General features: G+C 42.6%; 1 long non-coding RNA gene across 1 annotated transcript in view; it reads left to right on the top strand.

The window, feature by feature from the left end:
• Positions 1 to 16,077, top strand: part of LOC310643790 — a 64,228-nt gene extending 48,151 nt beyond the window's left edge. Inside the window, exons 3-4 of the long non-coding RNA XR_014493156.1 lie at positions 14,684 to 14,813; positions 15,976 to 16,077. This is a non-coding gene — a long non-coding RNA (uncharacterized lncRNA). The remainder of the gene's footprint in view (positions 1 to 14,683; positions 14,814 to 15,975) is intronic.
• Positions 16,078 to 21,114: the final 5,037 nt, after the last annotated feature.

Here is a 21,114-nt window from a genome sequence, read left to right as displayed (position 1 = left end):
CATCTCTTTAAAGCAGAGAAGATCACCACAGACACTGTGACCAAGATTCCCCCACGGGATAGAGAAGTGCAAATCCTCAGTCAAGACCTCGATTTTCTCAGCATTGAGGAAAAAGAACTCTTGGAGGCCCATCTGAGACATCGTACATCAGAGCACAGATGGGGTCTTCCAGAAAGAGTTCGGCAATCTCTGAGGGCCTTCCTACCACCCAGATCTCCTTCTCATCCTGGGATGACTGGATTCCAGCCTCTCTTGCCTTTACCACCCAAATCCTTACAGAAAACTGGACCTGATTTGCAAACCACAGACATCTATGAAGCGGTATTGTTCAAGCCAGAGCAGAAGACTTTAGAAAAGCCCAAGAGCAAAGTTGGCAATAAGAGACAGAGAGCAACAGGCACGTCTAGGCAAACTAAAGTCCAGATTTGCTCCGGTACCAAGACAGGGCTCCCTTTCCTCCCAGAGAGCAGCCGGAACCTTCTGGAATTCGACATCCAGCGGAAGAGAATCCAGCATGCATGGGGCTTACCATCGATGGTGGTTAGATCTCTCCATGTCTTTGCCCCATATCTTCTTCAATCAGAGAGGACTACTGGGAAAATCACATCTAGGAAACCAAGAAGGGAAAAAATAGATGTGCAGATCCTTAGTCAAGACCTTGCTTTCCTCAGCATTGAGATGAAAGAATGCTTGGAGGCCCATCTGAGACATCGTACATCAGAGCACAGATGGGGTCTTCCAGAAAGAGTTCGGCAATCTCTGAGGGCCTTCCTACCACCCAGATCTCCTTCTCATCCTGGGATGACTGGATTCCAGCCACTCTTGCCTTTACCACCCAAATCCTTACAGAAAACTGGACCAGATTTGCAAACCACAGACATCTATGAACCGGTATTGTTTAAGCCAGAGCAGAAGACTTTAGAAAAGCCCAAGAGCAAAGTTGGCAATAAGAGACAGAGAGCAACAGGCACGTCTAGGCAAACTAAAGTCCAGATTTGCTCCGGTACCAAGACAGGGCTCTCTTTCCTCCCAGAGAGCAGCCGGAACCTTCTGGAATTCGACATCCAGCGGAAGAGAATCCAGCATGCATGGGGCTTGACATCAACAGTGCTAAAATTGTTGCAAGCTTTTGCCCCACAACTCTTTAAAGCAGAGAAGATCACCACAGACACTGTGACCAAGATTCCCCCACGGGATAGAGAAGTGCAAATCCTCAGTCAAGACCTCGATTTTCTCAGCGTTGAGGAAAAAGAACTCTTGGAGGCCCATCTGAGACATCTTACATCAGAGCACCGATGGGGACTTCCAGAAAGGGTTCGGCGATCTCTGAGGTTGTTCTTGCCACCCAGATCTCCTTCTTGCTTTGAGATGGCTGGATCCCAGCCTCTCTTGCTATATCCACCCATAGCCACCTCTGTGCAGCCTTCAAGGATTTCTAAGGGGACAGAAGAACCTGAAATCCTGCCACCTTCCTCTCCTCCTGCATACACCACCAGGAATTACATGCCCAGTGTTGAAAATATAGCCAGCTTCCGAAAAGTGAAGTTTGGAAGTGGAAGGACCACACCAAGGGTGAAGAACAAGATGCCTCTTCCAGGCTTTAAGGCAAAGAAGGTTGCCCGGCAAAACAAAGTTGGTTTTCAGAGGACAGCCAAAGAGAGAAGGGCTGACTCCTCCTCTGAAACCTTCAGTTCCTAGAAGGGAACTGAAAAAGTCTCTTAAGAGTTGTCTTTCCTGTCATTCATCAGCCTCAATCTCCTCATCAAAGTCTGATAGACCAGTGCTTTTCAACCTTTTTTGGGCAAAGGCACAAATGTTTCATGAAAAAAATCACGCATTAAAAAATGTTAAAAAAATTTAACTCTGTGCCTATATTGACTATATATAAAGTAATTCCCTTGAATAGGAATCAAATAAACACAAAGAACGTATTTTATAATTACTTTATTATGAAATAGTAAGTAAACAGAAATATGAAAAATTATAAAATACTTTATTCAGTGCGCAACCTGGGCCTGTTTGGCTGAACACAAAGCTGATATTCTGGCTGGAATGGAAGAAAGACACACACGTAGCTCTTCGTCAACAGCTCTCAGTCTCTCCCTGTATTTAGTTTTTATAGCAATCATGCTTGAAAAGCTCATCTCACACAGATATGTAGTGGAAAATGGGAGCAATGTCAAAATAGCTTTGTTTGCCCGAAGGGGGAACTCCTTGGCAGTATAAAACCAAAAACTGTCCAAAGGTAGATCAGCAAATCTTAGCCTGAAACCACGATTTTGTCTCAGTTCAGTTATTTCCTCCTGCTCCTGCACCATCAAAAACCACACTTTCGATGTCTGCAGACATGTCATTAATACGTCTGGAAATTGTGTTGTCTGAGAGAGGGACTTTGGCTATTTCCTTAGCTGCTTCAGGTCCGAGCATCTCCTCTACAATAGCTTTGCAGGCGGGAAGTATTAGTGTACGACTTTTTTGACTTGGCTATAAGTTCAGCAACTTGATAGCTAGCTTTAAGAGCTCTTTCATTTACCTTTGTGGTTTTTCTCATGAAAGTTGCCTGTTTCTCCGTGTTTTCACGCAGGCGAACAAAATAGTCCGCATTCTTGTTTTGAAGCAAAGGGTGTTTCGTTTGGAGATGGCGTTTAAGTTTGCTTGGGACTACAGCACTGTTAGCTAGCTTTTCACCACACACCACGCACAGTGGAGTTGGTTTGATTGCATCTCCGGTGAAAGTAAATCCAAATGAAATATAGCTTTCGCTATATTGTCTTGAGCTAACCAGTCCGGCGCCTGCCTAGTGGGCGAAAATTTGACATTTTTTAAAAAAAATCTTTCAAATTTTTCAATTTTTCCCACGGCACACCAGGCAACATCTCGCGGCACACTAGTGTGCCGCGGAACAGAGGTTGAAAAACACTGATCTAATGGGGATAAAGGGCATCCCTGCCTTGTTCCCTTCATAATGTTAATCTTTTCAGTCATATCTCCATTATTCATTATTTTGGCTATTTGCTTATTGTAAATTGCTTTAATTACATTTATAAATTTCTCCCCAAAATCCATAATCTGTAGTTTTTCTTATCATGAATTGCCAATTCACATTGTTGAATGCTTTCTGCGCATCCAAAAACATCAATGCCGTCTGTTTTTCGGGATGTGTTTCATAATATTCTAATGTGTTTAATATAATTCGCATATTGTCTCTAATCTGTCTTTTGGGCAGGAACCCATTTTGATCCATATTCGGCATTGATAGATGCGAATATTTCATAGTCCACATTCAGCAAGGAAATCGGTCTATAGTTCTTTATTTTCTGTATTTCCGTTTCTTCCTTTGGTATCAGGGTAATAAGCGCTTCCGACCACAAATCTGGTATCTTAGCTTCAGAGAGGAGTTCATGATAGAGTTCCAGCATTACATTGCCTAACAGTTCCTGCAATGTTCTATATAGTTCAACTGGTAGCCCATCTGGTTCTGGTGTTTTGCCATTCTTTTGTTTTTTAATTGCTTCTGTTAATTCCATCATTGTTATTTTCTCTTCTAGTAGCTTTTTAAATTTCTCCAGTACTTTAGGTATCTCTGTTTTTTTCCAAGAATTGTTTTATCCTATCATCTGAAACCACTTGTTGCTTATATAAATTCTCATAATATTCCCAAGCTATTTCTTTTTTCTTTTCTTCATTCAGGTGTTGTAAAGTCCCCTCGGCATCTTCCAGTTGTTTAATCCATCTCTTCTCTTTCTCCTTTTTACTTTTATTTTTTTTATTTTTTATTTTAATTCCATTTATATCCCGCCCTTCTACGAAGACTCAGGGCGGCTTACAAGCTTAGCAGTAGCCTTCATTCTATGTATATGCCTGCTTATTAGGGCTTTCACACACACACCCCAAGCGGCATTATTACAAAGTCAGCTTAATTGCCCCCAACAATCTGGGTCCTCTTTTTACCTACCTGGGAAGGATGGAAGGCTGAGTCAACCTTGAGCCTGGTGGGACTCAAACCTGCACTAATTGCAGGCAGCTGGTGTTACTTAAGGAGGCATTAGCCCACTGCGCCACCAAGGCTTTTATATGTCAACCATCTCCCTGGTTTGTTTGCATGTTCGAAAAAGGTTTGTTTAGCTGCCTTTATTTTCCTTGCCACCTCTTCATTTTCTATTAAGTTCATTTTATGCTTGTTCAACTCCATTAATTTTTTTATCTTTTTGTTTTGTGTATCTTTCCGTAATTCTTTCTCAAGAGTCTTATATTCTTCCTCCAGCTTTTCCCCAATTTGTCTTTTCTGTTTATTCTTTTTCCCCATATAAGATATAGCCAGTCCTCTCATGTACGCTTTCGCCGTATCCCAGACATTTTGAAGTGAGGAATTTTCTCTTTTGTTTTCCTTAAAGAAGAAAGTCATTTCTAAGAGTTAAAGTGCGATAGATTTAATAGTTTATTGTTGTTTGCATAAGGTAGACTATGATTGTTTGTATTTTTATACCCTGTATTGAGCTCTGGGAAGTCGGGGAGGGGAGAGGGGGAAGGGAAGGAGGTGTTGGGGAGGGTTGGGGAGAGGGGAGGGGGTGGGGAGGGGTTTTGCTTTGTTAAAAAATGTATTGTAAAACTTTTCAATAAAAAAAGTCATTTCTTTTTCCATATATTGCTGGAATGCATTCAATACAGTTTGATTTAATGTCCATCTTGTTCTTTTTTTTTGTCCTTTCCATGTAATTGTGACTGGGTTGTGGTCCGCCCATGTGCTTGTTTCTATGTTTATATTTTGTGTATTTGTAAATAAGTCTATTGATGTGCATATCATATCTATTCTCGACCAGGACAGGTGTCTGTTAGAAGAGAATGTATACTGCTTCTTTTCCGGATATTTTTCTCTCCAAACATCTAGTATATTTAATTTGTCCACCATATTACGAAAAGATTTTGGAAGTGCTCTCCTCAGGGTCTTTTTGTTGTTGTTATTGTTGTATTATAATCCAGCCCGGCCTTTACGATAGCATTGAAATCTCCAATCATACATATGCTTTCGAATTCCAATTCTATTATTTTCTGGTGTCGGACAAGCGCCGGCTCTTCGGCTTTGAAACAGAGATGAGCACCGGCCCCTAAAGTCGGAAACGACTAGCACGCAGGTGCGGGGGAACCTTTACCTTTACCTTTTAAATTTTGAATAGAAATTTTCTTGGTTTTCATTTGGGGCGTAAATCGCTACCAATAAAGTTTTTTTTACAATTCATAATTACTTCCACCATTAAAATCCGCCCTTCTTCATCTGAATATTACAATGTAGTTTGCATTGTTTTTTTGAATATATAATACCACACCTCTTTTGCTCTGATCTGCAAGTGAGGTGTATAATTCTCCCAATTTTGGATATTCTAGTAGATTTTTATGTTGTTTCTTAATATGAACTTCTTGTAAACAAATTATATCCAATTTTAATTTCCCCAATTTATTTAGTGTTCTTTTTCTTTTTATAGCTGAATTCAGTCCATTTAACGTTTATCAAAATTGCTTTTATTTCTTCTTCCATGATTATTTATTTAAAGTTTTAGTTGCTCTCGTTATTCTCATCTCTCTTTGCTCTTTTGCCTCTTTTGCTCTTGTCCCTTCTCTCAACACCCTTTCCTCCTGTTCTACGCTGTATGCAGTGTATGCACTTACTCCGTTGCTTCTCTGTCTCGTCTCCTTGCTGTCTGATTACTCTTTCCCCTCTCAGCCTTTCTTCTTCTTGCTGCCCAAGTATTGATCATAGAAAAATTCTGCTTTCTCTATTGTGTCCAGTCTATGTCTCTCTTCTTGCCAATTTATCATTACTCCTTCTGATATTAACTGTTAAGGAATTTGTTGTGCAGAGGTCTCCTTGTGCTACCAAAGAGTTGCTCAGACAAGAAAGGGTACTGAGAGCACAAGAGTCACACAAGAGTACACTGAGTTGTAAAAGCAAAAAGTAGTTTATTTTTGAGGTGGTGTAAGAACAAAAATGCACAATCAAAAATATACAGTCCAGGTCATAAACAATAGCAACAGTCCAAGTAGCAATCCAAAATACAAAGTCTTCTTACCGGTCCAGAGGTCAATACACAGTTCAGGTTTACAACAGTAGTAAACCAACAGCAGAGCAAAAACAGTAATAGTAGAGATCAGTGAATTCAGAGAGAGAGAGAAGCTACGTTCCTAGCTCCCTCTTATGGCCATGAGAACACTTACACACCCATTGGCCAATTAACAACTTAAAGACATAGCATTATGGTTAATATATTTTCAACCCAACATTGTAGGCTAACACCATATGCCTAACATTAACCATCTAAAATTTATCCCTTTTTAAATTAAGCGTTTTGTCAGAAATTGATACTCCTTTCTCAGGTCTCTCACTCTTCTTGGGATCTGTTTTAACATCACTCTCTCTCTTCCTTTATATTTTATTTTAACATTTCTCAGCTTCTGTAGCATATTTACCCTTAATGCTTTTTTAGTAAATCTTATATGCACCTCTCTGGGGAGAGTATTTCTCGTTGCATATCTAGTGTATATTCTAAATATCTCATCCGTGTCATTAATTATTTTTCCCTTGCTTTCCTCCAATGCTTCTGCTAATATTCCCGCCATTACATCTGCTAGGTTCTCTCCCTTTTCTTCTTCAACATTTTGGAATCTTAAATAATAATCAGCTCTATCCATCAGTTCTTTGACCTCTTTTAGGTCCTCTTCTAGTTGGCCAATCCCTTCTTTGAAGTCTGTGTGTAGAGCCAGTATCATAATTCCATGTTGGATCTATCTTGCTGCGTTGTGTTGTCCAGTGATTTCTGTGCCACCGGACTCTCTGATATTAGGGCAGCTGTTGCTGGGTGTGTTGTGGTCTTCTTCATTTTCTCCAGTGGTTTGTAATCCAAATGTTAATGGGGTATTATAATCCAAATGTACTCCAAAAAAAAAAGAGTACGAAAAATTTCAGCGACAAGTAAAGGTGAGTACAAAGGGAAAAGGAGAAGGAAAAAGCCAATTATCCTTATATCTAAAAAAAGAAAAGAAAAGAAAAGAAATTAATCCATAGAGGCTACGCTCTTTGCTCGTTTCAGAGTCTCTGTTGCTTAGTCCCAAAGAAAAAAAAATCAAAGTAAAAAACAACCCACCATTCCGCAAACTAAAAAAAAAACAGATTCTGTAAACTTCTTATCAATGAGTCCAGCAGCTGTCATTCAAGGTCACTTACTCTCCCTTTTTTTCTTAAGCTTCAAGGGTATTCTCAGCCGAGATACTTGATTCATTGCCTTCTTTTGCCTTCCATTGTTATCCGCTGCAATTCCAGGAGAGGAGCAGTTTAAAAATCTGCTCCCCTCCCCCACTTCTCCACGGCTTCAAATTCTTCTTATTCCCCCCCCCCCCCGCAGTTTCCAGCATTTAAGGATTCTCAATCTTCTCACCCAGGCAATCCTCCAAACTTACTTTCAAGATCTTCCAAGTGGCCGCCCTGGCTTGTGACGGCTTGCAATGGCCGTCTGACAGTTGCTGGTCCGGGAAGCTTCCGTCGGCTCTCCAGGAGGTTGCGATCTCTCCTGTGCTGCCAAAACTGTGCCTCCCTTCCTCACCATCCCTACAGGACAGCTCTGATCTGTCTGAAATTCAGACAGATCCCCCAAACAGCTGAAAAGCAACAATCCTTCGGGAGCTTCCAAAGGATGTCATCCCGCCATGGCGCTCCAATCGAGTGCTTTCGATGTGGACAGCAGGGACATCGAGCAGCAAACTGCCCAGTTCCTTACCCGCAACAGCAGAGTAGACCAGATCCAACAACAAGGAAGAAACCCGCACAGCAGCCATCGAGAGAAAAGTCCAACTGGACCACCCAGGAGCCCGTTACCCAGGTTACGTCCCCCACCCAGGAGGATGCTGGCCCACCGACTGGACCCACCCCCACTTTACCCGGTTTTGACAGCGATGATGAAGGGGAGAATGACCCGATGGTGAGTTGACGCATCCTACCTTTTTTATTGCCTGCTAAACTCATAATCCCTACGTCAGGGCCACAAGTAGACCGGAACGTGCTACTCGATACCGGCTGCTCCCAATGCATCATTAGCCTGTCATGTGCCTTGAGACTGGGCATACGGGCCAAGCCGCTCTTCAAACCTGTAAGGTTTGAGTAAGCCAAGGAGGGAGGGGAGGGACTTTAGTCATGCAATTAACGGAGCCCTTACACCTGGAAATAGGTGAGCACTGGGAGTTTATTTGCTTCCTGGTAGCTCCAAGGATGTCTGAGACTGTGATCGTAGGACTAGCCTGGCTAGACAAATGGAAGCCGTTTATCTAGTGGGGAAAAAGGAATGAGAACTGTGAGATTACCCATAGGGCCTGATCTCCCCATTGATTCAACAGATATTACAGGGGATTTTAGCCCACCCAATAAGCAAGCGCACATGGCTGCCTTACGGCCACCTGGCGAGCTGCTCATCCCTAACAAGTACCAGGACCTAGCAGAGGCATTTAGTGAGAAAGAATGCAATACCTTCTCTCCTCACTGGTCTAATGATTGTTCCATTGAACTGTTGCCAGGGGTCAAACTCCCCGACCAAGAATGTAAGCTATGTCCCCCCTTGAAATGGAGGAGATGCAGTGATATGTGGATACAAACCTAGCGGGGGAATTCATCGAACGGGCCAAGTTTACTGTGGGAGCCCCTGTGTTGTTTAAGGAGAAAAAAAGATGGGTCTAAACGTCTCTGTGTTGACTATAAAGGCTTAAACACTGTGAGTGTGGGAAATAAATATCCTCTCCCCCTCCTGAAAGACTTGCTAACCCACCTGGCAAAGGGGAGCGTCTTCACCAAGTTAGACCTGAGAGAAGCATATTACCGGGTAAGAATAAAAGAGGGGGATGAGTGGAAGACAGCCTTCAACTGCCCCTTGGGGAGCTCCCAATTCAAAGTCATGCCATTTGGACTGCAGGGGGCCCCAGCCGTATTTATGCAGTTGATTAATGAGGTCCTACATGAACACCTATACAAAGGGGTCCTAGTATACCTTGATGACATTCTGATATACAGCACGAATATGACTGACCATATAAATCTGGTCAGAGAAGTGTTAAAGAAACTATTGAATGCCAAACTTTATGTCAAATTGTCGAAATATGAATTTCACCAAACCCGATTAGATTATCTTGGCTATAGAATCTCCAATGAGGGTATCGAAATGGACCCAGCCAAAGTAAAAATCATAATTGAATGGCAGCCCCCAAAAACTCACAAAGGGTTTGCCAACTTCTACTGTCAATTTATTCCCTCTTTTGCCGAGATTGCTCTACCTCTTACAGAACTACTCAGAAAGGGCAAGGGAGGAGGAAAACGGCGACCTGGCCAACCACTAGCATGGACTATGAGTTGTCAGAAAGTTTTTCAGAATTTAAAAAGATTATTTGCGGCTGAACCAGTCCTAAAGCACCCCTACCCAGGGGAGCACTTCGTAATTCAAGCAGACAACAGCGATGTGGCAGTCGGAGCAGTGTTATTGCAAAAGAATAAAAATGGGGTCCTGCAACCTTGTGCTTACACCTCTAAGAAATTTACTGAAAGTGAGAGGAGATGGACAATCTAAGAGAAGGAGGCCTTTGCTATTAGGTGGGGGCTATTAAACTGGTGGCACTACTTAGAAGGGAACAAGGTGCCTTTTGAAGTATGGACAGATCACAAAAATTTAGAAGCACTAAAAACTCCCCACAAATTGTTCCCAAAACAAGTATGATGGGCACAGTACTTCAACCATTTTAACTTTACTCTAAAGTACATATCAGGAAGAAAAAACTTCCTAGCTGATGTGCTCTCCCAATTGCCACAGTACAAAAGTTCACGAGGCAATTATCCCTGGTCCACAAATTGCGGCCCAACTTACACCTCGCAGAACCACTAATCCTGATGACCCCGGGGTAAAGAAATAAAGCGAGAACTCCTCACTGATCAATGGTTTAAAGACAATCAGACATCCCTAACATGCAGGGATGGTCTGGCTTACAAGGGGGGAGGGGAATTGCACTTGCCTGAAGCTCTTCATCTTAATTCCCTCAAACACAGCCATGATGTCAAACAGGCTGGACATTTTGGATATCTAAAAACTCTACATCTCACTCGCCAGCAATTTTGGTGGCCGGGACTAAAACAAGATGTAGAAAACTATGTCAAGAGCTATACTGTATGTGCCACCATGAAAAGAATCCCTGGAAAGACTCCTGGGTTACTGCAACCGGTGGCCGAACCTTCTCAACCATGGGAAGAAATAGCTATGGACTTTATAGTGGACCTACAGTACAGGAAATACTGTCATTTGGACTGTGATAGACCTATTTTCAAAACAGGCTCACTTTATCGCCTGCAAAGGACTTCCATCGGCTCAACGCCTGACTAAGTTGTTCCTAAAACATATCTATTGACTACATGGTGCCCCTAGGTGAATAATTTCGGACAGAGGGGTGCAGTTCACAGCGAAATTTTGGAGAAACTTTCTTAAATTAATTGGATCATCTCAAGGCCTATCAACTGCTTTTCACCCGGCTACTAACGGAGCCGCAGAATCCGCCAACAAAATGGTGGAACAATACATTAGATGCTACATCTCTTACCAACAAACAAACTGGACCGACCTCCTCCCTTTTGCAGAAGTGGCTTACAATAATTCAGTACATAGCAGCACTGGCTACACTCCTTTCCGTGTAGCCACAGGGAAAGAATTCAACCCCATACCGGAATACCCTCAGTTACCCTCTGCTTCCCAGACTCTTGATCATTGGGTGAGGGGTTGGGAAGAAGTTTGGAAAAATTCAGGGGTGGCCTTAAAAAAGACCTTTGAGACCTACAAAAAGCAAGCTGACAAAAAGAGAGCTCCCCAAAGAAGATTCCCAGTTGGGGAAATACTTACGCCTTAAACTACCCAATAAGAAATTGGGACCGAAATTCTTGGGACCTTTCCCCATTGTGAAAATCATCAACCCGGTCACAGTAAAATTGAAACTAACCAGACTTTTGGGGGAAAATTCACCCAGTGTTCCATTGTGGAAACCTTTTCGAACCTCCACTTTAAGAAAGCACCTGGACCCCTTGTGATAGCAGGTCAGACCCATTATGAAGTGAAATGTATTCTTGACTCTAGAATCTTTAACGGAAAATTGCAATACCTAGTATAATGGAAGGGATACCCATTACTAGTACCCAAGGTACTAGTAATGGTGTTTAAGGCCCTACATGGCAGGGGTCCAGAGTACCTAAGGGAACACCTGCTGCTGGCATCAACTTCCCTGCGCCCTGTGCGTTCCCACAGAGAGGGCCTCCTCAGGGTGCCACCGATCAGAGAATGTCGATTGGTGGCCCCCAGGGGGAGATCCTTCTCTGTGGGCGCTCCGGATTTATGGAATCGGTTGCCAGTGGAGCTCCGGATGGCGCCCGATCTTCGCCGCGATGTAAAAACATTCTTATTCGAACAAGCCGTCCTGGCCTGATGGGGGATTGGTGGGGTTTTTTATTGTTGTTTTTATTGGTGTTTTAATATTGTATTGACTGTTTTTAGTGGGCATATATCTAATCCTTTTTTAATTTTTGTAACTTTGTATTTTTTATTCTTGCCCTGTTCACCGCCCTGAGTCCTTCGGGAGAAGGGCGGTATATAAATATTATTAAATAAATAAATAAATAAATTGCCTGAAGCCATTTGGGTGAAATCTACTGATGTGAAAGCTGACAGACTTATCAAAAGGTTTTATGAGAAACACCCCAACAAACCAAAAGCCAGTTCCTAACTTGTGTTTTGTGTTTTGCTTACATTACAGGATCTGTCCTTTTTGTAAGGGGGGCCAGATGTCAACGCTGCTAACATCGAATGTTATTGCTTGACAAGAGATGAAGAAGTAGCCATTTCATAGGTTAAATTTGTGTATTGCTTTAAAAGGTTGGGAGGGGGAATGAGTAGGATTGCACCTTCAAGGCCATCTCTCTAACTAAGGAAGGTAAGGCCTTGGTGGGTTTTAACGGAAGGGAAACTGATTCTTTAAATTAATTGGAGAATATGATTAATGACAAAATTAGAAAGGTGGAGAATTGTGTTTTAATATATTGTGCAAGGGGCGGAGGTTTCAGATTCCAGCTTCCTTCGAGCAAGCATTAGGCTTTAGCAAGTATTAGGCTAATAAAGGACTTTTAAGGTAAACAATGCCTCAGAGTCACTTGAAAAGCCCATACGTCGGAAACATGACACCCACTTCCTACACGTGTTCAGTCCTTTTTCTGCCAGACCATCTTCCTGTCTGGTTCTCCACTTCAATAAACTACAACCTTCTTCCTAAAGCAGTCACCATGTTTATTCCCAGCTTGGATGGAACCATGATAAAGACTTTTCTTCCAACAGCTGGAAAGTGGAAATCTTGTCTCAGCAAGGACCAAGATCTGGAGCAAAGCAGCTCTATGCACCTTCAACAGAAAGATCCATGGGAGAGCATGCAACTCCCCTCAAGCAAAATCCCACTTCTTAGAGTAGGATAGTCAGTCACCTGGTGGTCTACACTCCCGGTTACTCAAGATGGGCAGAGGGTATTTTGTGGTAAACTGAGGAGAAGGCTGCACATCTGGCTGTTTCAACTTCTCACATTCTGCTGGAGATGTTCAGTCTCTCCATAGTTTGATCTTTTTCTGGCCCTGTTGATCTGAAGCTGATGAAATACTTTCCTTTCATCACATCTACAAAACAAACAAACTACTCAGGAAGCAAATATTTTCCTTCTGGCAGTGGATTTTTTGGCACAACTTGCACCCAGAATTTTTTTTTAATGTGCACAAGGGGCGGTCTTGGTTTTCGTTTAAATTGGAGGAGCCGACCTGAGAGAGACAGGTGTTGCTCCTTCTCCTTCCTCCCCACCAAGACTTTCCTGGGTCTTCCCCAAAGCCGAGATGGTAAGTAAAATGCCTTTTTAAAAAATTCAGGATCAGAACTCAATTTAACTTGGACGTGAGAAAAGAAGGGCTGGAGGAATGAGGCGGCCCCATTGGGACAGTCACTCTCCCGCAGCCGAACCCAGAGTCGTAGCTAAGGTTAAAATAATAAGGGGATGGTTCTGCACATTATAAGTATTAAATAAAGACAGAAATATATGAAGATGTGTGGGATGGCTGCAATGTCCAAAATTTCCTGGTGTACTATATGGGCAAGGATTGTGTGGGCCACATATCAATACAGAATACAGAGTTAGGATTGCCACTTTTCCGCCCCAGAGCATCATGGGTGGGAGGTGTGTGTGTGTGTGTGTGTGTGTGTGTGTGTGTGTGTGTGTGTGTGAGAGAGAGAGAGAGAGAGAGAGAGAGAGAGAGAGAGAGAGAGAGAGAGAATCCCAAAAATATCAATGGAGAGTTTTGCCTCTGGAGGGGGAAAGGACTGAAAGACATTCCACGCTGAGGACTTCTAGGGAGATGAACAAATGGCCGAGATATTCGGGTTTCCTGGATTGTGTGCAGCTGGCACAAAGAGGGGAGGGAGATCTTCCAGGTTGACCCAGTTGTGCAACAGACATCCGAATGCACACTTGCACAAGATTGTAAACTTAACCCAAGGCCTTTTCCTAAAGTTCATGAACAACATTTTATGATCAAACGGGACATTTGTAAAACTTTAAACAGTCAGTTGCTCAAACAACTACTAAGTTCTCTGGTGGTTTACATTTTCTTATTTTCCTTATTTTCCAGAAAGTTTTCTTCGGTCTGATCATCTTCTCTCTCATGCTGGCAACATGCCAAGGAGAAAAGTGCTCTGGGGAGTTTTCTCTAAATAAAGATGGTAAATTAACTCTTTATTCTTCTGAACAAATCATTGTACTGCTTCCAAATGTCTAATAACACCAGGAGAAATGTTGATTAAATGTTGACCCAATTTTCAGTCAAATGTCTCTTGACTGGGCCAGGGAACACCTTATATTAATGCAGAAGTCATTTGATCATCATTTCAAAGCAAGTAAAATAAAATAAATAATAAAATAAGATAATAAAATAATAACATTAAAATAATAAAATAAAATAATAAGATGAAATGAAATAAAATAAAAAATAAGATGAAATAAAAAATGAAATAAAATAAAATAATAAATAAATAAATATAAAATAAAATTAAAATAAAATAAAATGGTATGTAGCAATTGCAGAGAATTTATATACAGGAAGTCCTCAACATAAGAACCACAATTAAGCCCAAAATTTCAGTTGCTAAGTGAGACAGTTGTTAAGTGAATTTTGCCCCATCTTACGATCTTTCTTGCCACAGTTGTTAAGTGAATCCCTGCAGCTGTTAAGTTAATGACATGGTCGTTAAATGAATCTGGCTTCTCCACTGACCTTTTTTGTCAGAAGGTCACAAAAGGGAATCACCAGGACACTGCGACCGTCATAAATACGAGTCAGTTACCAAGCATCCGAATTTTGATTACATGACTTTGGGGATGCTGCAACAGTCATGTGTGAAGAATGGTCAGAAGTCACTTCATTCAGTGCTGCTGTAACTTTGAATTGTCACTAAACAAACTGTTGTAAGTCAAGGACTGCCTGTTCCTGTCCATTAGTAGATTTCTGAAAGTTGTCTCCAACTCTACGAGAAGGTTGCTCAGTATAGTTTGACAATTTGAGTGCAGTTGCAAGTTCAACTTGACTTTTTTTTCTTAGGTAAAAGAATGCTGCAAAGGACATGTGTTGATTCATATGATCGGAAAACGCATCTCATTGGGTCCACCTGGAAAACAGCTCATTGCTTCAGTTGTGAGTGCCGTCAAGATGGAATGCAGTGTTGTGAAAAGTAAGAAAAGGTTCCACGCAACCATCAGATATTATAATTTTCTGACGTGTTCCGCTAAGATAAGCCAGAAGCGTTTTTTAAGATAGCACATATTCCTGGATACGTATCCATGAATAAACGTTCTATGCGGGTCTTCTGTATTAGAGATACCTAGAGCACTGCTTGAAGAAGACACTGAGTGAGGCCAACCAAGCAGAAATAAGAGGGCATATTAGGACATGCCTTGTGGTGATAGAAAAGTCCAATTGCCTCTCTGCGCTTATTGCATTTGTAGAGATCGAACCAGAAGCCCTACAGATCCCTCCTGAGTAAGGGGGAGGTGGGGGACCATGTCAGGTTTTGCTGGGATGTTAAATTTGCTCAGTTGTCCTTAGAGGTAGACACGAGCTGGGCAGACCGTTTGGCGATGATGGAGACACAACTGACCCTTATTGTCTGGGAAGTTGAGGTAGATGTTTGTCTTTCTTAAATATCAATTTGATTTATTTATTTATGCACTCACAAAATTTATAGGCTTCAGATTTTACCTCAAGGTCACTCTGGGCAGCGTACAATCGTTATCTTTCCAATGCTGAGCAAGCAATATTATGGGGAGACCCAGGATGGTTGGGTGCAGAAGGGAGTAGAGAAACTGAGGCAGGCAAGGAGCAGAATCTCTCCCTGCTTTCCTCCCTTTCTCCTGGCCAATCAGGACTGGGGAACACTCAGGCCAGTGGTGGGATTCAGCCGGTTTGCACCAGTTCGGCAGAACCGGTAGCTAATTTTCTGTTGCCCAGGTCCAGAATGGACTTCCGGAAGCGGCATCCGCACAGAGAACCGGTGGTTCACATATTTGAATCCCACCACTGACTTAGACTGACACTTTGTCCACCCTGCTGGTCGTGCTTGCATGTCTCCAACAAAACACAGGGACATTCAAAACCAATTGCTACTTGTCCCACCCTTGAGATTTCTCTAGGCAAAGGAGAATGTCCAAGACCTGGGTGTTTAGAATCAAATCAGACCTTGGATGAATCAACCTTTCCCCCAGGAAGACTGAATAATTCTCTGCCAGTTCTAAGGTGGCAGAGGTCCGTAGAGGTACTTGCCAATGAAGGCCACCTTTGACTGACCATAACCTCTTCTTCTTCCTCCTCCCCCCATCCCTTTTTCCCCATCAAAGATTTAGTGGTGATGCCGAACGCGAGGGATGCAGAACAGTGGCAAATCCAGAAACATGTCAATATGATCACTTTTGTGTTGGACCCCCCATGGCCGCTGTAGCATAGAATATACTTGCCATAGCACACTGGTCATAACCTTGGATTCTCATCTCTTCACATGGATGAACTTGAATAAGTCTTTTCTGTTTAAATGAACCTGAATAAATCCCTCATCTCAATATTTTTCTCCTCTTTTCGTTTTATTAAATAACTACTGTGTTAAAGACAGAAAATTTGAATGTGAATTTTGTAGGATTGATGCCTACTGTTGGTATCATGGCTGGCTCAGGAATTCTGGGAGTTGAAGTCCACAAGTCATAAAGGGGCTAGTTAGTTCTCCACCCATGACATAGAGGGAGCACAATAGATAGCTCACATGTAAATGAAACTGAATATATCCCTCAGGTATAGAAATATTAATAATAAATAAATAAATAATAGATAAGCATATAATCTTTGATGCTCTTTGAAGCCCATAGTCTGGAGCTCAGCAGGATAAACCTGGAGAAGGAACTTTGGTCTCAGCCAAGAATTTAATGTGCCATGGCCTATTCTGGTCTTCACTCCCATCATTCCAGCCTCCATGAATTCGCCTGCACTGAAGATGCAATGGGAAACGTAGAAGTTTGGAAACTGGGATTAAACAACTGCAGTGGTGCAAAGCTAAGAGAAGGTCCCAGATCTACACCATATAATAGTTGTGCTTGGAACATACACTCAAATAGCTTCATTGCTGCAGATGGGGCCACACGGACTCCCCCCCTTCTCAGAGAATGACAAAAACTTAAAATAACCAAAGCACTTTCGTGCACATTCCTGATGGCACACAAGGAGTCCCCAACCTAGAACAGTTTCTTTAATGACCAAAGTTACAACAGGACGGAAAAAGTGACTTATGACTGTTTTTCACACTTACGACCGTTGCAGCATCTCCATGATCAGGTAATCAAAATCCCGATACTTGGCAACCGGCTCCTATTTATGATGGTCACAGTGTTCCGGGTCATGTGGTTCCCCTTTGTGACCGTCTGACAAGCAGACTCAATGGGGAAGCCAGATTCACTTAACAACCGTGTTACTAACTTCACAACTGCAATGGTTTGCTTAACAATGGTGGCAAAACTCATTTAACAACTGTCCCACTTAGCAACATAAATCTTTAGCTCAATTGTGGTTGCAACTCAAAGACCACCTGTAGTTACCCTGGGCCCTTTCGTTACTGGTTGCACTGGGATTACCTTTCTGATTGCTATGTAAATAAAATGCTGGGAGTAGAAACAGAGACAATTCTGGGCACTAGTGAATGTTGCACCTGGGCAGGAATTTTCCCTGTTCTGTCCGTTTTCAGTTCTCTCGTGTCAGGTGGGGGAAAGGTCCGCCACATATCTTGCTGGGATGAGATTCGGGGTTCTCCTCTCCCTTAGGTTCCTGGCAGGAAGCATCGGGGTAGCATTCATGCCTCCCAGGAAACAATCCAACTCACATTGCAAAGGGATGAGATGGCCACGGGTGAAGGCTACACAGGGCTCTGGATTCTCCCTTGCAGGACCTTCTGGTAGGAAGAATGAAAAGCAGGGAGAGAACTGTCAGGGGGGCCTGGTGGGAAGAAGCTGTGGGAATGGTGACAGGGGTCTCTCAAGAGGTCGCACCCGGCTCATTTAACTCACTGCAAGACAGGGTGAGTTTTGATAGATGGCTAAAGCTCTTGGTTGGACTGTCTGTCAATGCATAGACAGGTGGACTGCGTTTTAAGTCAGCCATTTAAAGAAAGGAAAATTTATTTTTTAACTGTAGGAAAACTTTTTCAAAGTGCTACACTTGAGCTTCCATATTACTGCAAATGGCCCAGATTGGGGAGCTCAGTTCAGACTGGAACTGGGGCAGGAAAAATGGTTAGCATTCCCCCCATCAACTGTTAGTCTCCGTGACCTTTGCATGGTTCCTACAGGCTAGAATGGATTTAGCTTCTGCTGACCATCTCATAAGCTTCATTTTACTGACAAAAGCAATAACACAAATCAACACTTGGCCACTACATCATCTTTCTAATGTGAGGTTTCTTTGAGCCTGTCTATCTTACCTGCTGCTTACTCTGGACCTTTGGAGTGCAAGGTCCAAATTCTTGGCCGTCAGATCCAACCTGGAGTACCACTCTTGACTATGGACTGGAGTTCTCCAAGCAAGGACTTTGTTAACTTCATGCCTGTCCCACCTCCAAATTATGGATTATTTGGGGTTCATTGTGGTGGTTTTGTTTTCCGTTGGCAAAGATCTAAAGAAGAACCTCTGGTGCAGGCCATCTTCCCCAAGACAGACTGTGATAGAGTTTCTTTCTCCCTGATCTTCTCCATTTCTTGACTTTGATTTATAGCCCATGAGATGATGGTGTAGCGTTTCCTGTAATGCCGGCTGCCTAGTAATTGATCTCATCAAGCAGAAAGATGGAAAGAATATTTTCCAGTCTGGGGAATCTTGACTCTTTTGAATCAGTCTTGACTCTTTTGACCATAGCCTGAGGATTCCCTTCCAAAATAGGGGTTCTCCCTAAAATGCTTTTAAGGTGTGGGCTAAATTTAATTTTTCAGAGATAGTTACAGTAACCAAGGCCAGGAGAAGGAGAGATTTAAGGGAAGGCATCAGACCTGCCACTACTTAAACCTCTAAGTAAAAACCATCCTTGGTTCCCTTCACTGGGAGAGGAATAGTTTTATTAGAAGTCAGGCACATAGCTGTCAAGTCTAACCAGAACTGAGAATCACGGGCCAAAATCCCTAAGTTCAACTTTTCCCTCCCTTAGATGCTTTCCATCACTGACCCTTCCCACCCCAATGACCAATCAGGTTCAGGCAAGATGTTTCCAGAATAGTAATAATTAGTAATAGTAATAATTTTATTTATATACCGCCCTTCTCCCGGAGGACTCAGGGCGGTGAATAGGGCAAGCATAAAAAATACAGAGATACAAAAGTTAAAAGGGATTAAATATATGCCCAACTAAAAACAGTAAATACAAATATTAAAATAACAATAAACCCCCCCATCTCCCATCAGGCCAGGCCGGCTTGTTCAAATAAGAATGTCTTTAGATCACGACGGAAGGAGCGAAGGTCGGGCGCCATCCGGAGCTCAACCGGTAACCGATTCCATAGCTCCGGGGCGCCCACAAAGAAGGACCTCCCCCTGGGGGCCACCAATCGACATTCTCTGATCGGTGGCACCCTGAGGAGGCCCTCTCTGTGGGAACGCACAGGGCGCAGGGAGCTTGATGCCGGCAGCAGGTGTTCCCTAAGGTACTCCGGTACAACCTGAAGCTCAGGTTGGTATGCAGCTGCTTTTTTCTCCCAGCCAGGTGACCTTAAGGCAGCATCTCAGGGAGACACAGCTGTTACTTTGGCTTTCCCCCAAGCATCCCCCCTCTCCCCAGAGTTCATGGCAAACTGTCACCACAACGAAGCAGAAGCATAAGGTGGCAGCTGACAGAAGGACAAAAACTAAGCTGGATTTCATGCAAATATCAACGAAAAGAAATCAAGTGAAATGGGCACAGCTAGTGGGATTGTCCTTCCTATTCATAAAATTTTCCTTTTATCAAAGTGATCTGGGGCAGCTTTGTGGTTGCACCCAGCTTTAGCAATATTTTCCTTCCTTCATCACTGTGACAATCTTTATATCATTGTTCTTCAACTATTTCTGTAGCCAACGTTTTCCTTCTGGAAGTGGATATTTTGGCACAACTTTCACACAGAATTCTTGGTTAAGGTGCACAAGGGGCGGTCTTGGTTTTTGCATAAGTTGGAGGAGCCGATTCCTTGCCTACGTCAGAGAGAGATGCTGCTTCTTGGCCTTCCTCCTTTCCAAGAGCTTCAAAGCCAAGACGGTAAGTATGATGGTTTGTTCGTTATTCACAGCCAGAGCTCAGTTTGACTTGGAGGGGAGACGAGAGTGGCTGGAGGACTGAAATGGCCCCTTTGGGACAGTCAAAATAAAGATAGAAATACGGAAAGAAATGAAGGTTGAGTGCTATAAGATGTTACTTTAGGACTCCAGAAGAGAAAAAAGAGGGGGGGAGGGGATCACATAACCAATTAATTACATTTTGTAGTATGTGGGATGAATGTAATTCCCAAACCTTCCTGATGTACTATGTGGGCAAGGATTCCTGCATTTTGTTTACTTTCTAGCTGTTTAGAAGGATTAACAGTAGATGCACAAATGCCGAAACACATTTTTTGATATGGGGGACATATCAGCTCAGGAATAGAGTCAGGACTGTCCCTTTTCCCTCCAAAAAGCAGCACGAGTGGGAGAAGGCATGAAAAAGTGGCAGATACCACCAATGTGGGAGTAAGGCAAATCTCTCTCCATCTGTAGTTGGCTCAGTCCCAATGACATCAAAAGAGAGTTTTTCCCCCAGCTGAGATATTCAAGTATTCTGGAGGGAGATGTTCTAGGTTGACCCTGTGTGTAATAGAGTTCAAATGCACACTTGCACAAGATTGCAAACTTAACCTAGAGGGCTTTTTCCAAAGTTCATGAACAACCTCATATTATGAAAGAGGACATTAGAAAGACTTTGAACAGCCAGTTTCTCAAACAACCGCTAAGTTCTCTGATGGCTCTTTTTTTCTTTTATTCTGGCTACATGTCAAGGAGCATGCTTTTCTGATCCCTTTACAACTGAGCTTAAAGATGGTAAGCAAGCTCCTTATTCATCCACGCTGCTCGCAAAGATCTAGCAATGCCAGGGGAAATGTTGCTGGCTTAATTTCTACAATCAAGGTTTCAATCAAAGTTCTCCTAAGTGGCCCAGAAAACTAATCTTTTGTATTAATGCAGAAGTAATTTGATAATGAGGGGTCCTTCTCAATCCAACTGATAAGTAAAATGAAATAGTATGCTGCAAGAGAATTTATGTATTTATTTATATGTCCAATAGTTGTTTTCTGAAAGAGGTCTCCCACCTTAGTGGCAGATTTCTTAGTTAATAACAACAACAACAACAATAATGTTGGAAGGGACCTTGAAGGTCATCTAGTCCAACTCCCTGCTCAGGCAGGAAACCATACTGTTTCGGACAAATGGCTGTCTTCTTAAAAACT

The sequence above is a fragment of the Vipera ursinii genome (assembly GCF_947247035.1).
Source record: "Vipera ursinii genome assembly, chromosome: 8".
NCBI lineage: Eukaryota > Metazoa > Chordata > Lepidosauria > Squamata > Viperidae > Vipera > Vipera ursinii.
The sequence above is the reverse complement of the archived record's forward strand: the minus strand, read 5'-3'. Positions and strand labels throughout refer to the sequence as shown.